This window comes from Mixophyes fleayi, chromosome 4 (genome assembly GCF_038048845.1).
Source record: "Mixophyes fleayi isolate aMixFle1 chromosome 4, aMixFle1.hap1, whole genome shotgun sequence".
NCBI lineage: Eukaryota > Metazoa > Chordata > Amphibia > Anura > Limnodynastidae > Mixophyes > Mixophyes fleayi.
In genome coordinates this window covers 121694722-121707118 of record NC_134405.1, presented here as the reverse complement: position 1 = coordinate 121707118, position 12397 = coordinate 121694722, and the positions used below count along the sequence as shown (strand labels likewise).

The following is a 12397-nucleotide window of genomic DNA, read 5'->3' as shown; positions in this document are numbered from 1 at the left end:
TCAATATCGAATAGACATATAATGACGGCACTTCACCAGGTGTAACAGATATATCTTCATATGGTGACAAAGACTCCCCTTAGGGGATCCTACTCACAGACTACTTTCTTTGGTATTTGCACATCACGATAAACTCTGTTTCTCCGATATCAGATGTAACTAGACGATCAGAATATAATTATAATCCGCGGATAGATGGTGAACGTCCTAACACATGGTAAATACAGGGGGTAGAGAGTTTTTCAATAAAAATGATACGTAAAACACTGACGCGTTTTGATCCACAGCTCTCGGATCTTTCTCAAGGTCAAGAGCTGTGGATCGAAACGTGTCTGTGTTTTACGCTTTGCATCTATGTTGGGAACCTATTCATATTTCCTCTTTATAAACTTTTACCTTTATGAACTATTAAACTTATAAAGTCATATTAACCTTTATCAACTAATATTTGTAAAATACCCAGAATAAAGAAAGTGTTCATGCAACAATTTTATTGCAGGAAAAAAAAAGTAAATTTTTTTATTGCAGAATATGACAAGTGAAAAAAATAATATTACACTTTAAAGATGCTAGTGGTTTGTGGCACTAGCATACACATTTCAACAAAATATTTCTCAAGGTTTTTAATTTTTTTCTTGATGTCGCTTGGGTTTCTATTCCCTTTGATTTTTTTTTTAGCTACGAAACAAGGAAATAAAAATTGTTTACCATTAAACTTCTATATCTGTAATTCATATCCAACACCAGAAATACTCTCATATGCTCACCTTGCCCACTGCTCGAGATCAGTTTATGTTGTAGTCCCTGTGGTGCAATCGCAATAATAGCTTAACCTCCATATATTGTGGAAAACAGCGCAATTTTGGCTAATTATAACGGTACAGATATGTGACCAAAGCATTTAGTTGTCTATACATGTTCAATGAAATACCTTTGTGTATAACTTCTTTCATATCTTGGTATTCAACATCATTTTTTTCTTGTTTGATAACAGTTGTTACATTAGTGGTATCTAAACTGATCTTCTCACCGTTAATTCTTCGTTCTGACAAAAAAAAAAAAAATCTATGTTACAAATTAGGCGTTTACATTGCTTTGTGTGAAACTACAATTAAATAAAGTCCTTCAAACAGGTACACTACACGTGCTACTCACCTTTTTTTAATGTCGTAGTGGTACTGGTCCAGTATGTCTACCATCATCTCCACCTCTCTTGGGCTCATTGGCTTTGCTCTTTGCTCTTCTTGAGCATCTCCATCCCCCTCCTTAACTTATTCAACATTTTTTGGCCCTTCCAGCACCATCTCAGTCTCCGTCTCCATAGCTGCAACCCCCACTGACACCTTCTCCTCACCCACAACCGCCAATAACACCTTCTCCTCACTCGCAACCACCACTGACACCTTCTTCTCACGCTCCTCGGCGCCAGACACGCTCCTGTCATTTTATACACTCAGACATGGGCGTTCATTTCTGCTGTGAACCAATCAGCGATGATGCTCGCAGAGAATTGAACATTCCATTACATACGAAAGGATTTTAATATTAGTGAATATTTATTGCATTGCACTTCACAAATTAAATGTTTTTTCTAAATTTAAAATTAAAATCAATGCTCACGACAACATGGCTGTAATAAGTCGCTAACAGGAGGGCCGCTCTTCCCTTCATCATCTAAAACAAGGCTAATGAGTATACAGTCCATGGATCGAGCGATTGGATGTAAAATCGATCGGCATAAAAAGCTGGTAGAAAATTCTGTAGTGTGTACCCAGCTTAAGTGTGTGCTGTCTAGCATACAACCAATTAGAATCAGGGCTGAGAGCTACACAGTGTGCAAAAAAAATGGAGGTCAGAGGACAAGAACAGATTTGGTACATACAACCAAACTTAACAAATATAAAAGCATGTTCTCTGATTTTACCAACTATATAAAATACAAACCAAGGTGCAACTTAACATTTACTCCAACATGACCACTCCTGCACAGTCCAGAATGCTCTGCTCCTGAGCTTCCCACTTAATTTACTATTGCAGCAACTTAATTAATTAACCTTTTTTTTAAAAAAAAAAAATAATGTGGTAAATTCGGAGTAGAGCATTGTGTAGTGGGATGGAAACTCCATTAAAAAATGTGCACAATAGTTATGCAATATAAACCTAGAAAATGCTGATGTTCTTAATGCACAATTGCAGGTAGACAGCAGCATCAGAAAAGAGCATTAGAGGAAAGGACTGATTACCAAGTTTGCTGCAGTTAATCAGAAGCAGGACTCTCACTTGTTAGATCCTCATAAAGCACTGCTACTTTGCAGTTAAGTAGTATGTAAGCTGGTAGATGGAAACATCCTGTGTATGTTCTTGTTGGTTGGGACGCAGAGGAGAGTAAACAAGTTGCCTTGCACAGGCTATAGCTTTCAAGCAACTGACTGAGAGAGCTCTATCGCATGGTATGCCTTGCTAATCACTGATTGGCTGAGAGTCAGCTAATCACTCAGTGATGTCAGAACACAGGCAGAGAGAAAGGAGGTGGGGCTAAGTAACAGCTTATACAGGTATAAAACAGAGTGTCACTCAGTGCAGCACTCATATGTAGGTAACAGGCTGAGGGGGTAAAAATAAACCTGTACCTAATGTATTTGAGAGAGACTGGAGGCTTAGCTGGCGAGGCGGTGACCGTAAGCGCCATTATCTCCATGGGTCCATGAGCCATGCACCAACAGCACCACCGATAATTTAGCCACTGGTTGAATCTTCCTTTCACTGGTCCACCCCTGTGCTGAACTGCACTGCATGCCCTGACAGAAAGCAAGCTGGAATAGTTCCAAAAGAGCTGGAGAGCCACAGGTTACACCGGTATGCAGCCAGTTACAAAATACAATGACTATTTTTATTAAGTGGTCACTAGAATGCTCTCTGAATTGTATATTTGTCAGTATAGCACTATTTGTATTGTATATCAGTTACTAGAATGTCCTCTGTATTGTACATAGGTAACTAGAAAAAGGTCTCCAATACATGCTGGTCAGATGGTACTATATTGTATTTAATTATAGCCCTTTAAAATATACATATTTTGTATAGTTTCTTGGCTGTGATAAACCACATGGGCACAAGATTAATTTAAGCCATGGGCACAGCATGTATGCGAGCACTGGTAGGAACAATATCTATCTTCCACTGTTTATAATAAGGCATTGGGCATAGTGTGCATGTGTGTAATGTTGAGTTCAGTATGTATGTGGGCAATGTTGGGTACAAAACACACAATGATAAAATCATACATTCCGGAATGTCCAGGAGACATTGAAATTTCGGGGAGTAGTCCCGGGAGAGTAAGTCATTCTCCCAGATCTCTTCGCTCATTCTTGTAAACAGTGTGGGACTTGATGTTGCCATTTGCATCATTGTGCAGTGGCCAACTACGGCTAAAAGGGGTTTAGGAGAAATATTAAGTTAGGTATGCACTAGGCACACATTTTTTTTAAAAAAATTCAGGTGTGGGTCCATTGCTGGGCTGATTGATAATTGCAATAGACACAGATATAAATTACCAATGACTATACAGGCAGGAGTTTCCTGTGTTGCAATTGTCTTTCTTTTGCTGATCCAATAACATAGTAATACAGATCGACAGTGGCCAGGTTTGTTTTTACAGTGTAGTTAAAGATGCAAGGAACACAATGAATCAAATAAGTCAAAATGTCAAGGTAGCAGGGAGCTCACTAGTTATGAAGATCTGACACCATATTTTCCGTTCTCTGTGCCATGCAATCAGACCGGAGCACCGGGGACACCAAAGAGCTAGACGCCCAACATGGACATCCAGAGTTGCACGCCGGAACTTGATAAGTATATCCGAAGTCTGGCTTGTGACAGCCAGAAAATGAGGGCAGCACAATAGTGCATTTTGAGTCTATATAGTGATATGGCAGGGCTGTGTTTCACGAAGGCGATGTGTGGAAGGTTGCAACATGGTCTAATTTGGGGGGGGGGGGGGGGGGGGGCTGAATTATGGAATTTTTGGGTTTTGAAATAAGGAGCTATATAAATCTTAAAGGTACCACTAATTGACAAGCTAAGAAAGAAAAACATGATGAAGTAGCGGTTTGAGCAGTTTAATTACAATTTTATTAAGACATATTGTGGCCTCTTAGGTGCAAGATGCCACACCTCAAGAACACACCAATGAAAAATGACTGCACAATCTGCAATATCTGTAGAATGATGGAAATGGTTGCATTCTGGGAATGTTCTTGTATATTAATGAGAACTACACTGGTGATCAGAAGAACCAGACTTAAAAGTGATAGCCGACGTGGTATAGCCAATCTGCACAACAACAAAAAAAACATTAAGGGCACCAACTCTCATACTAATCATTACAGAGATAATAACTGATGTTGAAGATGAAAAAAAGACCATTATTTAAAGGTGTCTCATTCCAAGGGTTTTATTTATGCAAACAGCAGATTCCATTTTCTGTGGCAACTCTTCTCAATGAGGGCTTCTGTCCCCAGCATTTGTCTGCTTATTAAGGTTTATTCAATATAAATATTCAGTATTTAAAGCATTATCTCTGGCTGGGGCTGAATAATCAATGGTAAGATAGCTATTAAATACCCCAAAATATGCTTGGCTGATAAAGAAGGATGTACTTTCACTTACTCAGCTGATACATATAGCATGGCAAAACTATTTTCTTTTTTTAATCCGGTGTGTCTGAATACATCAGTTGGAATTATAAAATAGCGGCTACTTTGATGTTGGGCTAAAAAGCAATTTATTCTGGCAACAGTTACTGCATTTGACAGAACAGTAATGTGAAGAGAAATGCTGTGTTACCCTCTATTGGGATTATGAAACACTCTGGAAGTCATTTACAAACTGCAAAACATCTGCTGTGCAGTGCTAAAAGAGCTTTGGTCACCACATGCTTTGTTTTGCACAAGAGTATCTAGATTTCTGCAAAAGTACTTAGGTCGAGGGGAGTTGGGTTGAGTAAGGGCACACTTGGCAAAATACTGAGTAGACACCAATGCTCCTAGTTTTAAGAGTACCGCAAACAGTTTTCCATTTGCGGAGAACAATTACTGAAATTAAATACAGGACACATTTTTAGGTGCATTCTTTTCATGGTGGAGGGACAGCTTCACATTCGCTCTGTGTGATGGTACATTAAAATTACTGGTTGTCTTATGTATAAAGCAACTCTATGTGCAAAGCTGAAGACTGCCACAGATGATGTCATCGGCACTCTGCACAAACAACCCACTTCATTGAGCAGCAGCTTAAGTTACTACAGTGTAGCACTCTGACCCCTTCCCCACTGAACAACACAATAGGGTAAGAACTGCTTCAGTGTCTGGAGAGAAGGAGAGTTCAGCAGCCAGAGGTCTCCGAAATTACATAGATGGGCCAAAGTCCTAAGCGTTACCCCTTTGCACCCCTATTATAATCTAGACTGACTGCAGGGAGAATTAAATGTAACAGACTGTTTATTTTTTGTTTCTTTGTTTACATATAAAAATAGATTAATTTGATAGTCTCTCAGCAAGTGTGGTTGGAAAAAATTAAAAACTAAGACTAACATATAGCTATTAGTAAAAAAAAATACAAAAGTATCTAATAAAAAGTAAATATATCAGGAAATAAGTGGATTTTTATACTTTCGATAAATCCGTTTCTCTGATTCCATCTGAGGGACACTGATACCATGGGTTGTATATGGGGACCCTGGAGTTGGCACTTATCTAGTTAATTCATTTGTTTAGTAACTTGCTGACAGAACTCCTCCCTTCTGCAACCCTCTGTATCCTCAGTGTAATACAAAAGCCTCAAGGAAAGGGAGACCACAACCGAAGACCAATTAGCAGAAGAGCAGAAGGAAGGGGGCATAGTGTCCCTCAGATGGAATAAGAGAAACAGATTTATTGCAAGTATAAAAATCCTTTTTTGTCTTTCATCCAATCTGGGTGACAGTGCTACCATGGGGACATTCTAAAGCAGCCCCCTTAAGATAGGGACTGGTCTGATAGCCCATTATGCAACACTTCAGCCAAAGCCAGCACCCGGAGACGCTACAGTAACTAGGTAAACCTTTGTGAAAAATGCAGACAGAGGACCATATGATTCCTTATCAAAGCTGATCTGCTGAAGTACCAGTACGTGTAGCCCAAATTACCCCCACGGAGACAGTGGAATGGGCGACAATACAACTAGACATAGGCCTATTTAAATATACAGAGATCCCCTGCGCAATGGCAAGGCAAATCTTGATAAAGTGAGGTCCCTACTGTAACCTGAGAAGAGGCTGATGGCCCGTCCAGATGGAGCCATTGTAGATATATCTCACATAATGCTGGAAGCCAGGGACTCCTGTGATTCCACCCCACTATCACCTATCGTGGGTGACTACATGCAGAAATAACCCACTTGAAGAAGTGGAGTACCGGTCCTGGAAGTACTGCCATACCAGGTCAGTGCTTGGGGTGGACAGAGCGAGTTCTTCAACAAGTCCATTCCTACACAGCTCCCAGATAGGGGCATATCAGATATTAAAGTGATAAGAAATTATTATTATTTTATTTTTTTTAATTTGGGCTGATAAGAACAGATTTGTTACATTTTTATTGAAGCCTGAAGTGTGTGCTCCAAATCACTGTAACCATGTAACTGCCTTCTTGTCTGCTGTTCCCGTTCCAGGTATATACCAAGTATTATAGCAGATGGGGATTCCCTATCTGGGCTGCTCCACTGTACTGGACTTTCTCCGTTATCTGCAGGTATCTGGTAATAATGGCTACTTTGTGGTGCTTCTATATTAAGCCCGCAGCAGCCTCTTGCTCCTATGTACTCCTTTGTGGCCAGTAACAAGATTCCAAGTCCCCCCTCCACTACTGCGGGGGACTTGCTGTAATCCGATTTGGAAGATGGCCTCCTGCATTTGTAGTGTCCGGTGCTCTCTTCCTAATGGCAGCGCCAGACATCTAGCGTGGTTCTGAGTGATAGCGTTCTGTTAGTAAGCCGCTGTCACTACTTGTGACTCGGTAATGGAAGTCTTTTCACTACTTACTCAACAAGTGTATGCGCTTCAGTGCATGGTAAGCCCAACTATTTGGGCATTTAAAATACACTGAGGCTACAGGGGGTTGCAGAGGGGATGATTTCTGCCAGCAAGTTATTGAATAAATTAACTAGTTAAGTGCTACCTGTAAGCTCCCCACATACAACCCATGGTAGCAGTGTCCCCATATTGGATGAAAGAGAAATGCAAGTATCTCCTATTTATGCTGGAACATACAGTTTAAAAAGAAGATGAAATTGGCAGCATGATGGGCAGAGTAAGATGGATTAGCTAGTCTTCTTCAAATTCTATGTCTATCTTACTTTCTACAGCACAAAAAAAACATTAATTGGAATTAACCAAAACCATCATTTTCAGTGTGAAAGCTTGGCTAGGTCCAGGATTGTATTGTACATTTTGGAAAATATTTTTAATTTCCAATTCAATTCCTGCATAAACATTTGATACCATTGTCCATTTAATGGTATTCATATGCTGTGAACTGTATTCTGCAGAGACAAATAACCATCTCAACTCTAGTTGACTACCATATAGTTAGTCCTGAAAAAATATATTAAATAAAAATTACTTTTTCTTTATGGGCAGTTCTTCAGCCTCTTCTTCAGTTTCTTCATGACCTAAATCTGGTAGCAGACCATTTGCCAAAAGAGGAAGGTCAACATAGTGTGATTGGGAGTACCTGTAGCATGTGCTTCCAGATCTATTAACCATCTGAAATAGCAACAAATAGCAAATATGAAGAGCAATAGATGTAGAGAAGGACAATGAGACATAGACAGAATTTATTATTATGTAAAGGCACAAATGGTTTATGTAGGATGTCAGTAGAATAAACTAGTGGGCGGATATACAGCACTTCTGCTGCTTCGCATTGGACAGTCCAGCAACATTGGGTTCCCGCATTCCCCTCTGGTTTAGAAGTCTGGCATTAGTGAGGGGATAGTGTTGTATAGCAGAGTAAATTTCCCGCCTCGATTATTGTAACCTCCTCCACACTGGCCTCCCCCACTCCCCCCTCTCCCCCCTCCGCTCTATACTCAATGCGGCCGCAAGACTCATCTTCCTCTCACGCCGCTCCTCCTCTGCCTCCCCTCTCTGCCTTGCCTTACACTGGCTCCCCTTCCCCTACAGAATCCTTTTCAAACTCCTCACCACCACTTACAAGGCTCTCTCCAACTCTACTGCCCCTTATATCTCTAACTTCCTCTCCATTCACACTCCTGCCCGCTCCCTGCGCTCGGCCAACGTCCGCCGCCTCTCCTCCACTCTTATCACCTCTTCCCACTCCAGAATCCAAGACTTTTCCCGTGCAGCCCCCCTTCTCTGGAATGACCTCCCTCGTTCCATCCGTCTCTCTCCTACTCTGTGCTCCTTCAAACGTGCACTCAAAACTCACCTCTTCCTCAAAGCCTACCAACCATCTCCTTAACCCCCATCGCCTCCCTTTAGCTCGTCCTCCCTTCTCTCCTCTTGCCTCAACTGGCTCCTCTTGTGCCTGGTCTGTTTACCCTCCCTTAGGATGTAAGCTCGCATGAGCAGGGCCCCCTCCCCTCCTGTCTCCATACCTGTTCTTCCGTTCCGTCTTTACTGCATATGACTAGCCGGAGTTTCTGAAGTATTGGTACTTTTTGTTCATTGTTCTGTATGGTTTCACCCTGTATAGTCTACTGTTAGTACTGTGTGCGGCGCTGCGGATACCTTGTGGCGCCTAACAAATAAATGATAATAATAATAATAATAATAATAAATAATTAAGGCATTTAAGTTGATGGTGGAGATTTGGGATGCCAGAGGCAGGTATGAGGAACAGTGGGTAGAGGGGGGCATCATGCAATTTAACTTGGTAATGAGGAAGAGTGGTGAAGTACTGTGTGAATCACATGAAAGTCCAAAATAGGCACAAACCACAATTCTTGGAAAGGTGTAATATTATTGCTACATGTATAGATAAAAGGAGAATGAGTGTTGTGATTGGGTGTACTTCTACTTTCTACATTTGCACTGTTTTAACTGTGATTTTATCAACTGCCTTTTATGTGACATTGCTAACGACAGTGATCTGTGGGCATTCTGCAATTAAGTCCAAGCTCCCTTGTGAGGGCTCTGGTGAGAACTGTTTTATTTAGCAGAGCAAGCAACAACTACTAAAGTTATAAAGAATCTACTCTCCCTGACATAGCACTTGACTTGCGTTTTCCCGACATTATTTTTCTCCAGTGAAGAATAATACAACTAATCTTATCTATAAAATGATGATGAGTACAATATAAAGGCATAATGAATTCATCTGGCATTCCCATTAGCCCACTGTTAAAATAAATGCTTAAAATAAACTGCATGTACATCACCCTCAAAATAACTGAAGGTCATATGATTATGAGCACACATAAATCCTCTTGTGCATACTGTACTTTTATAATGATGAGCGCCACTACCAGGGCCTGGTTCTGAGACCAGAGGAGAATAGCACGCTGTCCTTGGTCAGCAGGGACTGTACTGAGCTTTTTGCTGAGAGACCACCGACATCACAAGACAATTGAAGCCCAAGAATGTTGTGCACGTGAGCTGGCATTCTAGATTTCCAAAATTCAGTTGTGCTCATTGAGAAAAGAACTGTGATGTTACCTTACTCGCTGAGCAGGAAGTACAATGCACAGCCTGGCAAGGTAGGTGAAGGGAAGGTGCCCCTTTAAAAATGTTTGCTATGGATCCCACACATTTCTAGTTACGTACCCAATTATAATCCTATTGTTTCATTTACATGCAATATTCCTTTAACTTTTATTTGTATCATATATTTCACTGGTAATGTAAATGTAAATCTAAAAAAATATATACGTGCTATAAGTACACCCTTTACTATAGATTATATTTATATAATACACAAAGATTCTAATACATATATAATGTTATCGATCAATGGGCCTATACAAACAGGAATTAATGAGCAAACTTCTGAAATAGCACTTACCTATTTCTTTCCAGAGCCCAAGACTTCACCAGAAAAAAAATGCCATTATAACATGATATTTAATGTGCTGAAAACAACTTCTTAAACAGTGACCTGCACAAAGAATCCAGATATATCTGATATATGATACAGACCTTATTTTCTTGGCGGTCTCTTCATCTGTTTTATTCTCTGTTAGACTTGGCAGCAGATAAACTTGTAAAACAGGCAGATATTTTTACTATGTCTTCATATCTGTTAACCAAATGAAGAGTGCATAAGAAGCATGTGAGCAGTACAATGGCAGGATAATGAGCCTTTGACAGATAGCAATGACATCATAGACCAGCAGAGAAAGCTGAGGATGTTACTGTAAACTTCATTGTATTTAATGGAACTAGTATAGGAATCTGCATACTATATAATATAGACTAGAGTATATAGTAGTATAATACATGTTGCACTTAGTGTAGTGTTGTACTTAGAAGTAGTCAGATTATAAACATGTTGTAAGATGACAAATAGATCAGAGGTAAAGTCATATGAAAATCAGAATGCTGCATATTTCAAACTAACCGGTTGTTTATATTGTCGCTTGTGCGAATAACAGAGTTGTGAAAGTCAGTGGGATCAATAATCCTGTCCAATATTCAGTGTGGCATTCTGGAATGTGGGGTCAGCAAATTCTGACAAAATGCTCACCTGAGGTTCTCAACTGAAACACAAAGAAAGCCATAGCACAGGTGTGAATGATAAAACCTGAGGCTTGTCCGAGACACAGAACGGAATAAAATTACTAAAATTTCATCATTAATGTAGAAAACTAACTGGTAGTTTTATAAACAAATGGCCAATGTTCAGATTATTATTAAGAAAAAGAAACTGCTGTAATTTCTAATGCATAATATATCAAGAGATAAGAATAAGATAAGTCTATAGTCCTTATAATCAAAATAAGTATTATTCCCAGAATATCTAGGGTTCATGTGTCCCCCAGATTTATCTACAATCCCCTCTTTTACACCTGAAATTTTATTAAGATGCCCACACAAAAATAGGCGAGGTCACACCCTCTAGGGACCTGCCATATCAAGTGCTAGGTAGCCCACAAACTCCCTCTTCTCCACTAAAACACCCTTGAATTACCGCAAACACCCTAGGCACCTGCATCTGGTGCTTGTAGTTACTGCTCACCAAGGTGACTGGGTACATAGCTCCTAACTTCCCACAAGTTGGGACAAAAGTGCCGACATATGGAACAGCAGGACAGTCCTCTCAAATTGGGACTTTCCTGGGACTATTAGGAGGTATGTTTAGAATAGAAAAACAAAAAAAGAAAAATTCCTTTATGGAGCTCTGACTAATAATACAAAGGAAAACACAAAACAATGCAGCTAGTATAAGGGGAACCACCAAATAAATATAAAGACATAAAAAAGTTCTCTAAATGTAATATCACCATTGATACTGCTTTGATGTATTGTATTGGACCACTGAACGAGTTTTATTACGAGAGTGACTTCTTCAGTATTGTAATAGTCCTTTAACAAAGTCACTTTCATGAGTATTATTATTATAGAAGGGAGAGATTTGTGAACTCAGCATAAATGCAGGATTTATATTGATCACAAATTGTAAATGCTATCTCTTTGGGTGCACAGTATTAGATTCAATATAAAATGGTGAGAAAACACATAGTGGCCACATGCTATATGTAACTTTAAGTTCATATGCAAAGTTCTTTGTAAAAACTATTATACCATGATGTATCCCTGGGTCCTGAATTCCAGTCCTATGGGGTGGACTGGATTGGGACTGGTCTTAATAGGAGTATATTACCATATTGGGCTAGAACAGTGTTTCTCAAACCTTGTCCTCAGGACACCTAACAGTGCATGTTTTCCAGGTGACAAGGGAAATAATTATACCACCTGTGGCTCTGTTGCAACGTATCAGTCAGTAATGACTACACCTGTGCTAAAGCATGGAGATAAATAAAACATGCAGTTAGGGATCCTGCAGAAACACTGGGCTAGCACACACCATACATGTCTAAAGAGCCTTATGCAGGACCCCTTGTGATGAGACCTTTGAAGCCTTGTTATGCAATTTTGATATTTTCATGATCCTGAAAGGTTATTTTGACCAGAACTTGGTTTTGAATTATATATGATTTTTACTGCCTGAATGCTCACAAGAGATTAATATCATGTGATCTTACTTCAGCCCACAGGTTAGACTTCAATATACTCCAGTTTTCCTAAGACAGTCTTCCTTTTTAACCAACAATGCTTATTTTTTCATTACTCTTGTCTTGACATGATAAGAAAGGTTTCATACAAACACCGCAATTAAAATAA

At 39.7% G+C, this 12397-nt stretch overlaps 1 protein-coding gene across 2 annotated transcripts in view; it reads right to left on the bottom strand.

The window, feature by feature from the left end:
• The window catches only part of FAN1 (FANCD2 and FANCI associated nuclease 1), a 59540-nt gene extending 47188 nt beyond the window's left edge, over positions 1-12352 (bottom strand). For both annotated transcript variants that reach the window (XM_075208112.1, XM_075208115.1), the window contains exons 1-4: positions 12259-12352; positions 10614-10752; positions 10193-10292; positions 7656-7798 (exon numbers count right to left, since the gene is read on the bottom strand). The gene's annotated coding sequence lies outside the window, so the exon portion shown is untranslated. The remainder of the gene's footprint in view (positions 1-7655; positions 7799-10192; positions 10293-10613; positions 10753-12258) is intronic.
• Between the last annotated feature and the right edge of the window lie 45 nt (positions 12353-12397).